At 42.4% G+C, this 14,836-nt stretch overlaps 1 long non-coding RNA gene and 1 other non-coding gene across 2 annotated transcripts; both read right to left on the reverse strand.

Annotated features, from left to right (window-relative positions):
- Window positions 1-1,529: 1,529 nt before the first annotated feature.
- Window positions 1,530-3,920, reverse strand: LOC123328729. The gene is made up of 3 exons (XR_006543757.1): window positions 3,683-3,920; window positions 1,821-1,913; window positions 1,530-1,699 (listed from the first exon to the last, which is right to left on the reverse strand). It is a non-coding gene; the product is annotated as an uncharacterized LOC123328729 (long non-coding RNA).
- Window positions 3,921-14,379: 10,459 nt separating this feature from the next.
- Window positions 14,380-14,587, reverse strand: LOC112578288. The gene has a single exon (XR_003102584.2). It is a non-coding gene; the product is annotated as a small nucleolar RNA U3 (small nucleolar RNA).
- Window positions 14,588-14,836: the final 249 nt, after the last annotated feature.

The raw sequence follows: 14,836 nt of genomic DNA on the forward strand, positions 1-14,836 counted from the left end.
CGAGCCCTTGAAAACATGACACATGTTATTTTACCTCTGGAAAGCTTTCTCCTGGCTGGAATTATAGTAGACACTCTGAATTCTTGTTGGATGAAGACTCAGCTTATCTCCTAAAAGCCTTTAACCCAAGGGCACAATTAGTCCAGGAACTGGAATGCTGCCATGATAGTATTCTAGGGATGGAATGATTCTGCTTGAAGAGGAAATTCCATTATAACAAGCCTGGAAAGTAAGCACAGCCAGGTTCTTACAGGTAGATGAGATCCTGTATTTTTACTTATTTTAATTTTTCAAAGCACAAGAAAGCACTTACTGTACAGCTTTGCAAACCCAATTTGGTTGAGACTCTGCACTTTAGAGTCACTGTATCTTATATGATTACATAAAAGACTTTGCTTTTAACATTCAACTTTGCTTTGTGAATCCACAGAATTGCCTTTCTGTTACTTTATTGCTTGAATGCAATTGAAAATAAAACAATATCCATTTAAGGAAGATTGAGCAGAGGGATTATTTCAGTCTGAATACATAAGTGACTAGCTATTTAAAATAAACATCCATTAAATAATAGTAATCTGTAGATGAATCTTATCAAAATGCTTTAAGGCAATCACAGTTAATGAGTTGATCATTATTACCTTTGAAATAAAAATGCGTAACTATCTGGAAAAAGGAATCTTTTTCTGCATGGAGCTCTTACAGTCTGACTGTACTCAAAGGGCAGTGGTAACTGTTTTATGAGGTTTTAAGTCTTGATTTAAATAACCCTGTGTACGAGACAGCAAAAGAGACACTGATGTATAGAACAGTCTTATGGACTCTGTGAGAGAGGGAGAGGGTGGGAAGATTTGGGAGAATGGCATTGAAACATGTAAAATATCATGTATGAAACGAGTTGCCAGTCCAGGTTCGAAGCACGATACTGGATGCTTGGGGCTGGTGCACTGGGACGACCCAGAGGGATGGAATGGGGAGGGAGGAGGGTTCAGGATGGGGAACACATGTATACCTGTGGCGGATTCATTTTGATATTTGGCAAAACTAATACAATTATGTAAAGTTTAAAAATAAAATAAAATTAAATAAGAATTGGAGCTCGAGATCACTAAGATAAAAATCAGGAGCCATATTTTTGGAAATTTTGTAGCTGTGTGACCTCTCTGAGCTTCTGAGTCCATTTCTAAATTGAAGTTAGTAATATTTATACATCCTCTCTCAAACTCAATATAGCAATGTGTGTGAAGTGCTTTATGAGAACTAAAATTCTGTTGGTGTTCTTATTTTTTGCAACATTACCATAATAGAGAACTTAGAACAAAACAGATAATGCCCTCAGCAAAGAGATCAATTGAGGACATAATGTTGCTGCTGCTAAGTCGCTTCAGTCGTGTCCGACTCTGTGTGACCCCATAGACGGCAGCCCACCAGGCTCTGCCGTCCCTGGGATTCTCCAGGCAAGAACATTGGAGTGGGTTGCCATTTCCTTCTCCAATGCATGAAAGTGAAAAGTTAAAGTGAAGTCGCTCAGTCATGTCCTCAGCGACCCCATGGACTGCAGCATTCCAGGCTCCTCCATCCATGGGATTTTCCAGGCAAAAGTACTGGAGTGGGGTGCCATTGACATAATAGCTACTTCCAAAACAACTGTAGGAATTGGGACTACCACTCTTGGTTCTTCTATCCTAGAGGATCCAGGAGCCTGGGGAGAAGCAAAGGACTTTATCATTATTCCTGTTAGTGCATTTTTTTATGTGATTTTACCTGTACAAGAAACACACATGCCTCCAATATTTGTGAGACCAAGATACTTGAATATTTACCTCACTTTCCACATCTGGCACCTGAGAACACAGGGTGTCATGTCACTGCTGAAGTTTCAGTTCATCACCACTGCTCACACACAGACAGATGAACTGGAGAGCGGGAGAAGACGCGATTTGATTAGACACAGAATTCTGCCAGGCTGAGAGTTCAGTCAGTAATTTCTATGTTAATAAACATCTCCTCTGCCCCCATCTTAACCCCACCCACACCCCAAACACAGGCAGACAGGGCCCATCACACAGACTGGATGCCATCTACCCTCAAAATATTCTTATTCACATCTTCATATATTTGCATAAATTGCTCTCTCTGCCTTGAATGTCCTTCCTTCCTCTGCTTTGAAAATGTGCATTTTTTTTTTTCCTCAAGGTAAGCACAAATGATATTTGAGTCCTTTTAAAGAATTCCAGGGACTTCCCTGGTGGCTCAAATGGTAAAGAATCTGCCTGCAATGCAGGAAACCTGGGTTCAATCCCTGGATCAGGAAGCTCGCCTGGAAAAGGAAATAGCTACCCACTCCAACATTCTTGATTGGAAAATCCCATGGACAGAGGAGCCTGGTGGGATACAGTTCATGGGGTTGCAAAAAGTCATGACTAAGTGACTAATACTTTTAAAGAGTTCCAAGTACAGCTAGTGACTTGCTTTTTTTCTACTCTTAGAGTACTATTAAATGACCTCATTAATGGCATTTTTCACACCTATACATTCTTCTTGAATGTGAGATGAACTGAAGCCTTATTTTTTTTTTTCCTTCCACTTCAAGAGACACAGTACTCAATAGTTGTAGAAGACACAAATGCATGACTGAAAACAATGTCTTATGGTCTTACAAGAAGAAGCAGTGAAGGAAGGTGTGAGAGGCTTTGGTGATTGAAGAGGATCTTAGCACTGGTACCCACCTGGAGGATATTCAAGGTTGAGTGAAACCTCAGCATTCCCTGTCAACCTCTTTTCAAGACACAGAAGCAAGTAAGATGGGACAACTTCTCTAGTTTTTCCACTCTGGTAAATATTGGTGGAGCCTGCCCTTAAAAATCTAATATTTTGAAATCTTTCTTTTAGTTCCCCTTTAAAAATAAATCACATCTCCTTTGAACATGAATCATCAACTTTCATGCCATCTTGTTGGTGTCTTTGACCAAATGCCCATTTATTCCTACTAAGTCGCTTCAGTTGTGTCTGACTCTCTGACCCATGGACTCTAGCCTGCCAGGCTCCTCCACCCATGGGATTCTCCAGGCGAGAATACTGAAGTGGGTTGCCATTTCCTCCTCCAGGGGATCTTCCCGACCCAGAGATTGAACCTGGGTCTCTTGTGTCTCCTGAATTGGCGTGCAGGCTCTTTACTACTAGTGCCACCTGGGAAGCCCCTTAAATACATATTCATTATATATTTTATGTATATTATATGCATTTTTATAAATAAAATTATATGTACTATATTTATAATATGTATGCATATGTGTATTTTTATATGTAAAGTTTTGAGCTAGAATACTTCTCCTAGCCATTACACCTTTAGCTTTTGAAATCTTCCTAATTCAGGAATCAAACCCAGGTCTCCTGCACTGCAGGCAGATTCTTTACTGTCTGAGCCACCAAGGAAACACCCAATAAAAATTGCATTCACAATTATTTGTGAGGCCTTTTCAGCTACATCGCAGTGTTGGAAGTACCTGAGGGATGGATAACAGACAGCTTCGTCCCCCCTTTATCCTAAAAGCTTATTGCCCTGCTCAACACCACAGGTTGCCGAGGACCCAGAAGTAAGCTCACTTGAGTTCATTAGAGCTTTTCTCTAGAGAAAGTTTAAAAATTTCAGGGAGAAGGAGAAGGTGAACGGTAAGCCACTCACCTTTTTCCAGAAAAGCCATCTGGAGAAAACTTCTGTCCTTGCTAAGCACTGAAGCTGAAAATGATCCACAGTTCTAAACCTGGGTGCTGACCCTGGGCCCCCACCCCACACCGAGCACAAAGAAAGCCTCTTCTGTGATTGGTGCCGGGGCGGGGGCGCTGCATTCTGACCGCCTGGCTCTCCCAGCCTCAGTGCCTGTAACCAGAGCCGCCTCCATTATGCCCCATCACAAAGAAGGGACAGCCGGAAGGTCAGGTTCACGGAGGGGGCTATAATTTTAGAAGCACTTCCTGTTATGAGTCTGACTTTTGATCTGTGATCACTCAGACCAGGGAATTGAAGCGAATGGTATGCATGAGTCACTTTCTGGTGGGATTACTCCTGGAGTGTGGTCAGACGTCTGGAGGGCTGCTTTCCCCTGCTGGCTCTAGGAATTACTTAGCCAGCCCACTTGGCCCTCAAGCATGTAGCCTGAGCAGACTTTGTCAGGAACACATATGCTGTGGAGCTGAAATGTATGACATAACCACACTGTCCTGTAGCATCTTTCTGCTTAACCAGAACAGAACTGCTCTTAGGAGCTACCTTCAAACTTTTCCTTTGGAACATGAAAGAGAATGTCTTCTGGATCTCATTACTAATTAAAAACAGGATTGAGAATAGAACCCAGTCTGTATAGCTTTCAAAGTAAGCACTCTGAGTGTGTGTTTGGTAGATCAGACTTCCCCACAGCAATCAGGCATTGCTTGTTCTGATGAGATGTGTATTGCAAGAAAGCAGAAGCCGGGGCAGACTTTGTGAGGTTATCTGTAAGTTGAAGTTCCTTAGATGAGAGGAGCCAGTGAGTCAGTTTCACAGCTAGAATTCATTTTCTTTTTATGCAAAATAAAAGCTAATGATTTAAATGGTGGCTTCCAGGCAATGTTATCTTGTTCTGAATTGCCAGAGAATGTTTTCAAACTTCAGATTTCTGCATGCTATCCTCAATCTTCCAAATAACAGTTTCTGGAAAGATACTAGGAATTTCTGTTTTTCAGATCCCACACTTACTCAAACAAGCCCTGAGACCGCCCCCCACGTCCCCCAGAAGTCTGATTCAGCTTTCATATTCCATGATTACTGAATCAACATTTCTCAAAGTCTGCTCCTACTAGGAATGCTTTTATAATCAAAGTTGAGAAGCAGAATGAAGGATGGAGAACAGCCCTTCTCTTTGGAAAACTGACCTTTCATTCTCAGATGTAAGGATTTAAGAAGTCTTTGGTTCATTGAAACTTGTTTAGTTCAAATATCCCAAATATACACAACAGCTACTAACATCTCAGGGAGCAGTCATCTTCAGAACATTCTCATAAGAAAACCTAAATTGTTAAGACATTTATATTGATACAAATAAGCAGCCTTGTAGTTTTTTAAAAAGTCTATTCTCACATGCTAAAAAACCAGTTGAGAGAAGTAAGCTTATAGACCAACTTGTTTAATCATCTAAAGACAGACTTTCTCATTAGACGACATTACTATTGGGTATGGTGCTAAGAATTGAATGCTCACAATTAAGAATGGATATCCAAGGCCTTAGATTCTTTTTTCTAAGTTTGCATACCTTCTGTTTGCACTGTGAGAGGTGTTTGTCCAGCCATTTCTTCTGAAGAATTCTTTATTTTCTCCAACAGTCAGAGTTTTACAAATGAGCTGTCTCTCCAGGCACACCTTCCTATTGGATCTATGCTTCCCTTCTGCAGTTTATCTCATTGGGTTTTACAAGTTTCCTCTAACTTAGATGAAAAATTAACTTGAAATAAACACCCCCAGATGGCCACAAAGCCCTTCTGTACAGAGCTCTGGCACTGCTGACCGAGTCTGAATTGGAGTCAGACCCGAGAGCAAGGCATTTGGGGTCAGCATGGAGTGACCCGCCTTCTCTGGTTTCACTTAAGCTCAAATTTTCTCCGTGGAGATAACACATACTTCTCAGATTTGGTTACTTACTCCATGAAGGGGTCTCGTCTGTTCTAATGTAATTTTTAACCTTTGAAAATGTTTGAAACTTAACTTTACCCCCTTTATTTTTAACCCCCTTTTACCCCCTTTATGTATTTTTTAAAGTATGCTAACTTTCCTCTTACAAGGAAAGTTAGCATACTAAAAATCTGGTAAAATGTAGAAGTGCTAAATAATCAGATTCCTAAAGATCTGATCAAAAGACCTGGATTTTAAAGGAAAAAGAAGCAGAGGACTAGCCTTCTGCTTTTAGCATCACACCTGCATTTTCTCCTGCGGTCTGCAGTCGTCTTTCGGCTTCTCCTTTGGGGCCCTCCGCCCATTTCTGTTTGAAATTAACCTCCTGGTTTGCCCCCCAAGTCTTTTTATGTATTGCTGCTAAAAGCTGTGATGGCAAAAACGCTAAAACAAGTGGGCCTCTTTTTTTCTTCCTTTCTCATGTCTTTTTTATTTTCCTTCCTTCCTGCCTTCCTGATGTTTCTCTTCCTTCCTTCCTATTTTTTTTTTTTTTCTCTTTTTAATGATCTATCAATGAACTCTTCCTGCACACTGAGTACATGTATGGTGCGATCTCGTGGTTAGGTATACAGAAGGAAAGACTGTTGCCGAGTCAGAAAGAAACATCATCAGCCACACAGTTCTAAATGGTGACAGGCCTGTGGGAGGACCTGCAGCAGTGAGACCAGGAGAGACTTCCCCTTCAAGGAAGATAAAGGGGACCCCGTGGAGGGTATACGTGGGAAAACCATTTCAGGCAGAGGAACTCGCATGTGGAGCTAAAACAAGTTTGTGTGTGTGTGTTAATCACTCAGTCATATCTGACTCTGTGATCCCATGGACTGTAGCCTGCCAGGTTCCTCTGTCCATGGAATTCTCCAGGACAGAATACTGGAGTGGGTTGCCATTTCCTCCTCCAGGGGATCTTTCCCACCCAAGGATCCAACCTGGATCTCCTACATTGCAGGCGGATTATTTTCCACTGAGCCACAAGGCATTGAAATCAGTGTTGCCTGAGCATAGAGAGTTTGAGGTCCAGGGTAGACGGGGTGCTGGAAATGAACTTTCTTCAGGGGCCTGGGTGCCTGTTTAAGGGACTAGGTGTCACCTGATAGGTGCTAAGGAGTGATGCATTTTATGTAGGCTTGTATGTATTTAATTGAAGTATAGTTGATTTATTGTTGTGCTACTTTTTGGTGTATAGCAAAATGACTCTGTTTTATATATATTTATAGTCTCTTTCATATTCTTTTCCATTATGGTTTATCACAGAGAATTGAACATAGCTCCCTGTGCTGCACAGCAGGAAGGACCTCGCTGTTTACCCTTCTTCCAGTTTGTATCTGCTAATCCCGAACTCCGACTGCTCCCCACTCCTGTCCCCCATGGCAAAGGCAAGTCTGCTCTCTGTGTCTGTGAGTCCGCTTCTGTTTTGTGGATAAGTGAGTTTGTGTCATATTTTAGATTCCTCATATAAGCAGCAGGAGTGATGCATTTGCAACATTGTAACATAGTATGGACAGCCCTCATACCATAGAAAGTGATGTCCAGATATAGAAAGATGTGTGCTGTATTCCCATGATTAAACTGCTACAAACGGTCTACACTGTGCATTATAATGACCTTAGAAAAATGCAGTTATGTGTACCATGTATGACCATACAAGCACAGTTACATGTGCCACATGTGACCACACAGGAACACAGTTGTGTGTCGCATGTGTGACCAGACACACAGTTACGCATCCCACGTGTGACTACACAGGCACGTGGTTACGTGCTGATGTGTTCCCGCATTTTCAAAATTTATCCACACTTTACAAGCACTGGTTACAATAGGAAATAACAAGAAAAATAAGAGCAGAGTCAGTCCAAACAATATTTATTTTAACTTTGTCTTGCTTTTCCTTTTTTACATTTTTGTTGTTCATTCAACCTAACAAAGTCTCTTTTAATGCTTAATGACTTCTTCACCATCCTTTTTTTTCCTACAAGAAAGAAAATATTTTCTTTAAATAATTTCTTTAGAAACTTTTGTGTCTCATGCTCTTAACTTTCTCCAGAGCATTTAAACTCTTTTTTTTTTTTTTTTTTTTAGGAATTGTTTGTTTGTTTTTGTTTCTAATTAAGCGCATTTTCTGGTTCAGGGCTTTTGACAATGCCAAAAAGAAATGTAATTAAAATCACACTGGTCACAAGAGGAGACTTTTGGCAGAAGCATATTTTTATTCCCTTCCTTAAAAAAACACATTCAGAACCTTGGCCAATCTGATTTTTATCTAACTGGCTGAAGGGCCCAGGAGCTGTTCGCGTCCACCCTGCTTGTCTGCATCCACCCTGCTTGTCTGCCTGCCAACCGTTCGGAATTCAGAGGCCTCTTCTCAAAAGTTCAAAGACTGACTTCACATCGTCTAAAGCTTATTTTGAATCTGCCTGGGGGAAGCATTTTGAGGTTAATCCCATGGCCTAAATCCAAATGAGAGGCAAATGGAAAGCTTTTCTAAAAGTCTCACCTCAAATCAGCATCTTGAGGAGCTCGCCCTTGCCCCTGGTGTGGGGGTGACCGCTGGAGGAGGTTCAGAGTGGGCGGTGATGGACACTTAACAGCAGAAGGGCTGAGATGGACCTTCTAGAGGAGCAAACAGAAGAAGAGGAAAAGGGGATGGCTGGGCCTGCTCTCCTTTCAAAGAACCCATGGTAGGGGGTGTTGTATAGTCATATTATGCTTATTTTGCTTAATGATATGATGAATAAGTATTACCCTCGGCGAATATCCATCTTAATGCCTCACAGAACAGCTGGAAACTGCTAAAACAGCCAGACAAAGCTGATAAGGGAATGTTAGTTTTCCCTTTCAGAGAATTTCTAAGAATGGAGATAAAGGTAGAGTGAGCCTCAACAAAATATATATATGAGGATGTGAGAAGAGCTTCTCATGTAGTAAAGTATATCCAGAGAAAAGCTCATGCTAGACAGTTAGCTCTAGAAAATAAAGAAGGGGAGGAAGAAAGGAAAGAATCTATTTCTAATTTGTAGATAAGCTTCCCTGGTGGCTCAGACAGTAAAGCATCTGCCTGTAATGTGGTAAACCAGGGTTCGATTCCTGGGTCAGGAAGAGCCCCTGGAGAAGGAAATGGCAATCCACTCTGGCACTCTTGCCTGGAAAATCCCATGGATGGAGAAGCCTGATAGACTACAGTCCATGGGGTTGCAAAGAGTCGGACACGACTGAGTGACTTCACTTTCACTTTACTTGTATCATTTTTTTAGATTCCACATATAGCTGATATCATTTGATATTTCTCTATGTCTCACCTTAACATAAGAATCTCAAGGTCTATCCATGTTTCTATGAATGGGATTATTTTATTCTTTTTATGGCTGAGTAGTATTCTATTGTCAGAGAAGGCAATGGCACCCCACTCCAGTACTCTTGCCTGGAAAATCCCATGGACGGAGGAGCCTGGTAGGCTGCAGTCCATGGGGTCGCTAGAGTGGGACATGACTGAGCGACTTCACTTTCACTTTTCACTTTCATGCACTGGAGAAGGAAATAGCAACCCACTCCAGTGTTCTTTCCTGGAGAATCCCAGGGACAGGGGAGCCTGGTGGGCTGCCGTCTATGGGGTCGCACACAGTCGGACATGACTGAAGTGACTTAGCTTAGCATAGTATTCTATTGTATATGTGTACCACATCCTTATGCATTCCTCAGTTGATGGGCATTTAGTTTGCTTCCACATCTTGGCTATTGTAAATACTGCTGCTATGAACATTGGGGTACATGTATCTTTTTGAATTAGAGTTTTCTCCAGGTATATGGAAAAGAGTGGGATTGAAGGATCACATGGTAATTTCATTTTAAGTGTTTTAAGGAACCTCTATACTGTTCTCCATAAGTGGCTGCAAAATTTTTTCATTCCCACTAACACTATAGAAGAGTTCCATTTTCTCCACATCCTCTCTTAGGGTTTATTATTCATAAATATTTTAATGAAAAAAGTACACCATAAATATTTGTAATGTGGATGTCTATCTCTGGTTCCTCTGCCTTTTCTAAAACCAGCTTGAACATCAGGAAGTTCACGGTTCACATATTGCTGAAGCCTGGCTTGGAGAATTTTGAGCATTACTTTACTAGCGTGTGAGATGAGTGCAATTGTGCGGTAGTTTGAGCATTCTTTGGCATTGCCTTTCTTTGGGATTGGAATGAAAACTGACCTTTTCCAGTCCTGTGACCACTGCTGAGTTTTCCAAATTTGCTGGCATATTGAGTGCAGCACTTTCACAACATCATCTTTCAGGATTTGGAATAGCTCAACTGGAATTCCATCATCTCCACTAGCTTTGTTTGTAGTGATGCTTTCTAAGGCCCACTTGACTTCACATTCCAGGATGTCTGTCTCTAGGTCAGTGATCACACCATCGTGATCAGTCCATTTTAAAGGAGATCAGTCCTGGGATTTCTTTGGAAGGAATGATGCTAAAGCTGAAACTCCAGTACTTTGGCTACCTCATGCGAAGAGTTGACTCATTGGAAAAGACTCTGATGCTGGGAGGGATTGGGGGCAGGAGGAGAAGGGGACGACAGAGGATGAGATGGCTGGATGGCATCACTGACTCGATGGATGTGAGTCTGAGTGAACTCCGGGAGTTGGTGATGGACAGGGAGGTCTGACGTGCTGCGATTCATAGGGTCGCAAAGAGTCGGACACGACTGAGCGACTGATCTGATCTGATTTAGTCCTTTTAGATTGGAAAACAAAAAGCACACAGAATTTAAGTTGATAAGGAAACAACTGCACAGTATCTAAAAATCTGGTGTTCACTCAGTTCAGTTCAGTTAAGTTGCTCAGGCATGTCCGACTCTTTGCAACCCCATGGACTGCAACATGCCAGGCCTCCCTGTCCATCACCAACTCCCAGAGCTTATTCAAACGCATGTCCATTGAGCTGGTGATGTCATCCAACCATCTCATTCTCTGTCATCCCCTTCTCCTCCCATCTTCAATCTTTCCCAGCATCAAGATCTTTTCCAATAAGTTAGTTCTTTGCATCAGGTGGCCAAAGTACTGGAGTTAGCGGTCCATTGGCTAAATGGAGGTTTAGTGATTTTCTTCTGAAAATTGACATGCATGTAGACAGCCTTGGGACACTGGCCTTGGAATCCAAGGGAATGGAAACTTCCTTGCATTCACACCTTTCACCCTGAAAGGTCTTATCTGAGAAAATAGCTTATATCCTCAGTAGCCTGAAGGGTTAACCAGCACCTTCCTGGTGTATCAGCTTACAGTGGGGAGTAACTCACAGCAGACTATAAAGACAGGCTAAAATCTTGGGTCACAAGTGAAAGACTGTGTTAAGTAAGGAAGAATTAGAATTGAACATAAATTAATGAGGTTATGACCTAGTAAAAGCTTTCTCACAGTTAAAGCTCTCTGAAATAGCTTTTTGTCTTACTATGTATTTTTGAAAATCAATAAAAATTAATACTAATGCTTATGGAACGAGTAAGGGGGGAGAAGGCTACACTGTGATTTCTAGATATCCTGCTGAGTAGGCAGCTCCAGCAGTGAGGGGAATGACCATGGCCCTTGGAAAGGCTGGGGAGACTGCTTGGGACTCTAGGCACAGCCAAGAAACACGGCTGTTTTAGGACTTCCTCCAACAATCTCATAAACAACAACAAGAGCTCTTAAATTCATTCTCAGTTTGGACCACCTAGATAGCATATTAAAAAGCAGAGACATTACTTTGCCAACAAAGGTCTGTCTAGTCAAGGCTATGGTTTTTCCTGTGGCCATGTATGGATGTAAGAGTTGCACTGTGAAGAAATCTGAGCACCGAAGAGTTGATGCTTTTGAACTGTGGTGTTGGAGAAGACTCTTGAGAGTCCCTTGGACTGCAAGGAGATCCAACCAGTCCCTTCTGAAGGAGATCAGTCCTGGGTGTTCTTTGGAAGGAATGATGCTAAAGCTGAAACTCCAGTACTTTGGCCACCTCATGCGAAGAGTTGAGTCATTGGAAAAGACTCTGATGCTGGGAGGGATTGGGGACAGGAGGAGAAGGGGACGACAGAGGATGAGATGGCTGGACGGCATCACCGACTCGATGGACGTGAGTTTGAGTGAACTCCAGGAGATGGTGATGGACAAGGAGGCCTGGCATGCTGCGATTCATGGGGTCGCAAAGAGTCGGACACAACTGAGCTACTGAACTGAACTGAAGTTAAACCAAAAGGAAACCTCTTTTCAGCAGAGATTTAGTTGTGATTGCTTTTGTTACCAACAGCTTGGCCTTGCTGTGCACCCATGCCGAATAGGAGTTTCGGGCGAAGCAGAAAAGGAGAGCTTCGCTGCTTTGCCAGGCAAAGGATGGGCCATAGCAGGCACCTGCCAGGAAAAACTATGTGTCTCCCCTGGAGAACTTGATGAAGGGGTTTTATTGCAATGGGTCACAATTCGGGTTCCTGACAAGATTAGGGTGTGAGCAGGGCTTGCACCCCCTTAATCTTGTCTCAGGTGGTGGTCTCCTAATCTTGATGAGCTTCTCTGGTTCCTTTAATCCTGCCTCAAGTGATTTCTTGGCTGATCCTCCCTTGATTAGCAACAGTTTCATTCTGAAAGATGTTGTATAAAGGCAATGTTAAAAGAAAGTAGTCAAATGACAGCCTGGAGCTCTATTTATTGAGGAATGAGGAGAAGAGACCCAGCCCTCCATGTTGGACCTGGCCACCACATTTTCTTCCTCTCTACTCTGCAGAGCGTCAGAAACCCAGATAGTCCTGAGGGTCAGGAGGAAACTAGAGTGGGAAGGGCACTTCTCTTTACGGGGCTCGTCACTTCTCACTCTTGAAGAAAAAGGGAAATGTGCTTCCACTGTTGCTGAAGCTTCAGTATTTTGGCCACCTGATGCAAAGAGCCAGCTCATTGGAAAAGACCCTGATCCTGGGAAAGACTGAGGGCAGGAGGAGAAGCGGGTGGCAGAGAACGAGATGGTTGGATGGCATTACCATCTCCACGTACAGGAGTTTGAGCAAACTCCGGGAGATGGTGAAGGACAGGGAAGCTGGTGTGCCTCAGTCCATGGGGTTGCAAAGAGTCAGACACAACAGAGGCTGAACGACGACTGCTATTACTCAGCCAAACCAGGTGGCACTTCAGACTTGGCACTGAGGAGCTTTTCTCTGTCTCACATCTTTCGCCTTTCCTGCCAGACCGTCAGGGTTCAAGGCCGGTTCTCCTGCCCCAGTCCTCCACGTGGACTCAAGGGTGTCCTCACAGATCCCCACAGGACTTTGTTCATACCTGCTTGTTAAGACTCTTCACAGCTCTGCCACGGCCTCTATCAAACCACAGCGTCCCCCGATCTGTGCTCAGCATCTCTCCCATCTCTGGAACGACAGAGTCTAGCTGGGATCCAGGCTCTGAGGACAGCATGTATGTATGTTATGATGTGTTTTTCATTTAATTGTTTAGAATTTTTAATACATGTGGAAAATTGCATCCATCCAAGCCGAGTGTTGGCTTGGTATTCAGCTGAGTCTGACTGAATATGCAGATGCCTATAAGAAAAGTCACAAAAACTTAGGGGGAACTGGTGGAAAACAAGTTTCAGCTCATGTGTGGTTTCTGTACAAGACCCAACTCTCCAGCTCCTGGATAAGTTCTCGCCTCCTGGGGACACTGCCAAGACACACTTGTACTTTCCTCCCAAACACAAAACTGAAGATACAAAGGGTGTCCACTGCTCACTATGCTTTACCTGTGCTGAGAATAAATCTTGACCTTGTGGGTAGAGCCAACATTGACCTCTGAGTGGAATCCATTAGCATCTTCATTAGTAATTTTAATTTCACCATCATACATAAAAGAGTAATTGTATATAAACACATACACACACATACTATTTGCTTTTATATGTGCACGTTTATAAATGGCTTTAAAATAATAATAAAGCTAGCAATCTGCATCCAAATGTTAAATTTATTGTATTTAAAATATTGCATTTACCTCTAAAGCCCCCACTCAGTACACTCCTTCTCAGTTGAACCCTACTTCCTTCCCATCAGAAGTAACCAATAATCTGTTTTATTATTTCTTTACTATTTCCATATTGCGTGTGTATATATGTATCCCTTTTGTGAATGCATACAGATTAATCAACCCCTGGTCAAATTGTTAGAAATAAAATCAGACAATATGTGATCTTTATAAACATTTTTCTCTCAATGTTAAAATTTTGAGAGTCTTCCATGTTTGTATGTATGCTGCTGCTGCTGCTAAATCACTTCAGTCGTGTCCGACTCTGTGCGACCCCATAGACGGCAGCCCACCAAGCTCCCCTGTCCCTGGGATTCTCCAGGCAAGAACACTGGAGTGGGTTGCCATTGCCTTCTCCAATGCATGAAAGTGAAAAGTGAAAGTGAAATCACTCAGTCGTGTCTGACTCTTCGCGACCGCATGGACTGCAGCCCACCTGGCCCCTCCGTCCATGGGATTTTCCAGGCAAGAGTACTGGAGTGGGTTGCCATTGCCTTCTCTGGTTTGTATGTATAGCTGTAATAGATTCCTTTAAAACTATTTTAAAGTGAAATTATAATGTACATTAATCCAAATAATATTTGATGATCTTGGATAATCCCTCATTCTCTGACAACAGTATCTTTTTTATTTTTTATTTATTTATTTTTTTTACAAAACCACTCAGACGGTGTCCTCTCCCCCTTACTCTCCCAAAAAGAAGAGAAGAGAAGAACGATCATCAATGGCCAATGGCAGCTGCAGAAGCAACACCAAAGACCGGCTTCACGCTCAGAAGAGGACACTGCATCTCCTCCTCATGGAACAGTATCTTTTTTAAAAGGTACATGTTCAATTCTTTGTTGATAAGGATGAAATAGATTTTTCTGTAGTAAATACACTATGCTTATCCTGAGTCAATGGAGGAATCACAAAATCCAGGGTGACATTTTTTCTGATCAGTGCCTCAATTAAAACTAAGATCTTTGCAGAACAAAACCCCATCTATAAGGAGATTCAGCAACACTGGCAAAGATCTGATTCCTAGTGGTGGATGGTCTCTCTGCAGTTTTGCTGAGAATCACCAAATGGGACAGAGTTACACACACAAATATGTGCACATATGCCACTATGAA

Source organism: Bubalus bubalis, chromosome 12 (genome assembly GCF_019923935.1).
Source record: "Bubalus bubalis isolate 160015118507 breed Murrah chromosome 12, NDDB_SH_1, whole genome shotgun sequence".
Taxonomy (NCBI): domain Eukaryota; kingdom Metazoa; phylum Chordata; class Mammalia; order Artiodactyla; family Bovidae; genus Bubalus; species Bubalus bubalis.